Genomic DNA, 5542 nt, shown 5'->3' on the forward strand with positions numbered 1-5542 from the left:
TACACTATATAACCACTAGTCTAATGCGTGCTGCATGACGTTTTTATATCGCGGGATTCCTGTCTAAACACGTCCAAACATGTCCAAACACGTGCAAGGACGTTATAGAGAGTGAGAGGAAAAGCTTTACTATAACTGTCGAAGCGATCGTTTGATTGTCATTCTCGCCATCATGCTCAGCATGGTAGATCCTCGTAAGTAATACCCATGACGTCATCATCGTCGAAATGTTTGAACAGTTTCGTTTACAGTTTACAAGACTTTTGCGGCGCATGAAGTCAGTTTTTTCCCGCCTCACATATTTTGGGAGATTGGCAGCGCCCGCTTCTTCTGCACCAACTGCGGTGGATTGTGGTCTGAAGGTACGCTTTTTTTGTCCTCATTTTTAATACGTTCTATAACTGTCCACTTTTTTTTTCAGACCAAAAGCATTGGACGGACCGATTGATACGCCCGTCTCTCGGCTGTCGGACGGTATCGTTCGACGTACGTTGCGAAGGACTTCAACTATTGAAGGAAGATGGAGACGATGGACCATCAGTGTCACTCTGTGACTGAAGGAGACTGTACGTGTGTGTGTGTTTAAAAAAAAACACGTGTTTCTCACGCTCCTTTCATGCAGATTAGATGGCTACTGACGAGAGACTTACCCCTGGTCCTAACCTTCAAGCCTCCTCCGAAGACCTTCTTTTTGCGAATCGGCGATCAGCTGAGCACCTGTCGTTGTGGTGGACTCTGGTCGAGAAACCCCAGCCATTGGCTAAACTCGAGCCTTTGTCCATATTTGGGCTGTCTTGCTGGCTACAAAACCAAAGCTGGAGGTTAACTCATGTAACCTCTCACAATAAATAAAAAAAGGTTGGGTATACTCTCATTCCGTTTCAGTCATGACGCCCGAGCAGAGGTTTGCAACCTTTGTGCAAACGCGAATGTATTCATGCCGATGGATGTGAGGGTGACTTTCGCTCGATTCTCAAGACGATACCCTTACGTCTGTTAACCGGCAGTGGGAAGATTGCAAAGAAAATGAAGCGTTTCGTAGATTACAAGCTCGAGTTGTTGAAAAAGTATAGACGAGGAGAGGCAGTTGACCCGTGTCTCATCAATGCGGGTTTCAACCGACCCGTCGTCCGTCGCTACTCGCTACTCCACATTCCCTTGACGTCACGGTGACCGGCGAAGAACGTCGGGTCAGCACGTTGGAAGATCGTCTAGCAAGCGTCTTATGTAAGTCGTGAAAAAATAAATAGGCTATTTTACGAAGCGAGTTCACTCACGAGGAGACGTTTTATTGTTTCGTCATTCTCTTAGAGGTTTCAGGAAAACACGGATACACAATTTTTCAAGCCGTAGCGTTTCGACATGCGCGTGTCTACGTAGATAAAAAAAGCCCGCAGCAAGGTGAAAAAGGCGATTGAATACACTTGTCGTTATACTCGTCCACTCGTCAAGTACCTCGACGGAGCTCGTGGCGTCCTTCTCCGTGAACACAGTATGCGATTCGAAGCACAAAAGCACGGTCAGGTACTCGGAAAGGCTTAAGGTGGTGGTGCCCTCGGAAAGTCGAATTTTACATTTCTGTTCGGTTCCGTCGAAGCTGAAGCGCGCGCGTTCGCCTACGCGCTGGTTTATCGCATCCAGGAGTGCTTGGGGTGTAGCATTATAGCCGGGAGGCAGATGTACTTGCAAAGATCGAGGGATTTTCGTCTTGATCGTGAAAGAAAATTGACGTGCAACTGGGAGAGTGACGCGTAGAGTTTCTTCGTGTCCCTCGACGGGTGTGAACTGTAGCAGCTTTAAAAAGGGTTCCGGTAGGAGCATCTCTTTCATCGTTTTCAGAGAGTAGACGTTATCCGCGAATTCTTGCGAGGCGTCCAACTTGTGCAACTGGAAATACTTGTTGAGTGTGTTACGTAGGAACGTGGTTTGCGAATTCAAAATGACGTTGTCGAAAGCGACGGGTGCAGTGTGCTCCAATAAGACGGAGGTGGCTTCGCATTCGCTCAATTTGGGAGGCTTCACCACACGACCTGCTTCCCGCGATGCCAGCGACGCCTCGAGCGCCTGTGCCAGTCGAGGGTCCAATTCCACGACCTTCACGCCTACGGGTAACATGAAGTCGTATCGCGATTTATTGTACGCGAAAAAAACGTTAAATTTTGAAAGGGCTTTTCTCAAATGCCTCTCGAGGTCCGAGGTGACGCGAAAAGTTCTCCTGGCTTCGACCGTGTCCTCGAAAGAAACCTCGATTTTCGCATCTTGCCTTTCGTATCCGATATTTAAAAAATCGTTGCTTATGCTGAGATCCATCAGACCAACTTTATAACGATTCGAGAGCTGAAGCGGGCTTTCGAAAGCTACCGTGAAGGCATGGAGTTTATTCGATGGAAACTTATCCATGCCGGCGTTCGAGAGGAGGTGGACGTAGATGTCTGACGTCATTTCCCAATCTTGACCACGTCACTGCTAGGAACCCAACTGTCGTGTTCTTTGTCGTAACCAAACCAGCGAACCCAGAAGAAGCTCTGACCGCTCACTTTCTTCTTTCTCAGCACTTTCGTTACTGGCCAAGGCTGATTGGTGTCTCGGGTTACAACGAGTACTTCCTCCGGGTAGAAAGATCCGTCCACTTCCTTACCCCGGTAATCTTCCAGATGCACGAAATGCACGATGCATGGTGAAAATCTGAGGCGACGAACTCCCTTCCGAGCTCTTTTGAAAACCTTTTCTGTGTAGTAGGACCCTCACTTTATTCCCCACTTTGAGCTTCTTTTTCACAGAGGGTCCTCTGTTTGGTGTTGTTGTAGTGGCGCACGATCTTGGGAAGCGCGGAAACGAAGTGGTATTTTCCGGTTACTCTAAAATAACGAAATATTCTGTCGCGCAGCGTCCTTATGACTCGTTCTGCCTGTGATGCTTTGATTACTGGAGAGAAGGTAGAATACATGCGGACCTTCTTTCGAGCCAGGTACTCCTTGACGGCCTTGTTGTAAAATTCCCCTCCTCTGTCACAAAAGGCTAGTTCCATCTCAAATCGAACAATCCGGTACACTTGATGTCTCGAATGAACGGGAAAAAAATATGTGTTGAAGCCATCGGTGAGTTAGGAGAAATAAACGCTTTCCGAATTCTCTACGCTGCGCGGTTCGGGAAGTAGGAGACGAGGAAAAAACTGTCTCTCATAAGACGATGTCGTCGAGCGCGGGTTTGAGAGTTCGTTGCAAGGCTATTTCTTGTCGCATTATAAAAATTTCTTGATCTGATTTTAGACCACTTAGGGCACAATAGGATCCTGCGTTGGCAGTGCTGTACCGGTTTTCCTTTGTCTTCAAAAAAATATCAAGGTTGACTCAAAGTACCGGAAAACACCATATTCACTGCAGCTTTGCGGACGATGTACAAAACGGATAAGACCGAGCTTTATGCCGTTTAATTTGTCATTCATAGGGCTATCGAATGATCTATAATTTGTTGCTCTACTCTGTAAGGAACGTAAGCGATACCTCTTTTAGTAGCACCATACCACCGAAAAATGACGAATTTCGGAAGCCTTTATCTAAAAAACCCCACCAAAAACTTACCTCAAAAATTTTATATGTTGTAGTTAGTTCCTTAGACTATGCACAGAAGCAAAATCAAAATTTGGACTTGATCGGTAGGCGCGCTGTGAATTTTTTTACCAGCCCTATACGCGGAGCGCATTCAAGCGGAGGCACCGTGTCCCGCGTGTTGCAAAATCGAACTTTTCAAAGGGACTTTCAACTTCTGTCTTCATATAAAAAGTAATTGCTGTCAGTTGAAACCATTCTGAGGTTTCAAGGTTTCCTTTTCAAGGTTCTGAGCGTTTGCGTTCATAACAATGGTATAATCGCTGAATCTAGATTGTGGAGCAACCAGATGCGCTCGCATTTTTTGCGGGATGTCACACATGCATTGCAAGTGCTGGGAGCAAGGGAAGAACAGAATGATTTTACATCTTTGTAAGAGGCATATCTGTTCAGGGTTATTCTAAACAAGCATACTTACTGTACGCATTATGGCAGGAGGGACGCAGTGACTTCCAGTATTCTTTGAAACATTTCCTTTCCTACGGCCTCATGACCTCGGACAGGGGAAATTACACTGAGGAAAATGTTGTAGTGTCATACGCACACACTCAAGGCTAATTCATGGTGCCTTTTGTGAACCTTGCCGAAACAGCCCGACTGGCGCCGCTGTCCAATATGTCATTCGGTTCGACATGCTGCGACCATGGGAAGGTCCTGATCGCATTTACTCCCTGAAGACACCTTGCGCAAAGTTTCGCCTACACACAGAAGACGCTTCACTCACTTCTCGACTACAGAAGTGCATGGAAGTGCCCTTATACAGAGTGTGCGACGACATCTGCATTACTGTAGTGTGTTGTCCTGGTATCACACCTACCTCAATGGCCTCTTCGTTGTACAGTGCTGATCGTGTGGATTTCGCTGACTACCGCCTCATACACAAGAAAAAAGTGCTATAGACAAAGGATTTTCGCTTTGCTTCGGAGATCGGCGTAGCTGCCATAAAGACTGTGGTTCCAGCAGATCAAGCCGAAGGCGTAACAGAAGTGGGTCAGCTATGCAGAAGCTGCTTCAAGTACTTCACAGCAAAGGTGGCTGATGGATGGATGGATGGATTGTAGTGGCACCCCCTGGTGGGCCTCTTTGTAACGAGGGTCCAGCACGAAAGCGAAAGTGCGGACATGCCGGTAGATTGGAGATACTAAATGTTACTTCGTCCCTACTGAAGTGCACCCGTATTTCTTCTCCATGAATCTGAATCACAACATGCAGCAATGTTGCCCACATTTGAAAGAAAATCTGACAAGAACCTGCCATCAAAAGTAACATTTAGGAAAGTGGCTTCCATAACGGCATAAAGCAGTTCATGACACGAGCACTCTCATCCACCCAGAATGCTCTGCATAACTTACGTTAACTTCTTACCTTCGTCACCTTGTCTTCTTCGCTGTCAAGTTCTTGTTATTCTGTGTACTGTAAATATGCTTCGATATGATCACCATGGACAAATATACCTCTTATAAAGACGCAAAAGTATTCTAAAGCATTCTGTTCTTGACGGGCTCCCACCACTTGCAATGCATGTGTGTCATCCCGCAAAAATGTGAGCACATATGATTGCTCCACAATCTACATTCAGCGATTACAGCACTATTATGAACGCAAGCGCGCAGAATGGTTTCAAATGATAGCAATTACTTTTTATGTGAAGACAGAAGTTGAAAGACCCTTTGGAAAATTCGATTTTGCAACACGCGGGACACGGTGCCACGGCTTGAATGCGCTCTGCGTATAGGGCTGGCAAAAAATTCACAGTGCGCCTACCGACAAAGTGCAACTTTCGATTTTTCTTGTGCATAGTCTGAGGAACTACCTACAACATATAAAATTTTCGAGGTAAGTTTTTGGTGGGGTTTTTTAGATAAAGGCTTCCGAAATTCGTCATTTTTCGGTGGTATGGTGTTACTGGAAGAAGTATCCCTTACGTTCCTGAC

The 5542-nt window shown here is 46.2% G+C and overlaps 1 long non-coding RNA gene across 1 annotated transcript; it reads left to right on the forward strand.

The window, feature by feature from the left end:
- Nucleotides 1-427: 427 nt before the first annotated feature.
- LOC135397962 (uncharacterized) lies at nucleotides 428-874 on the forward strand. Its single transcript, XR_010423916.1, has 2 exons — nucleotides 428-566; nucleotides 623-874. It is a non-coding gene; the product is annotated as an uncharacterized LOC135397962 (long non-coding RNA).
- The last annotated feature ends 4668 nt before the right edge of the window (nucleotides 875-5542 follow it).

This window comes from Ornithodoros turicata, chromosome 6, assembly GCF_037126465.1.
Source record: "Ornithodoros turicata isolate Travis chromosome 6, ASM3712646v1, whole genome shotgun sequence".
NCBI classification, from domain to species: domain Eukaryota; kingdom Metazoa; phylum Arthropoda; class Arachnida; order Ixodida; family Argasidae; genus Ornithodoros; species Ornithodoros turicata.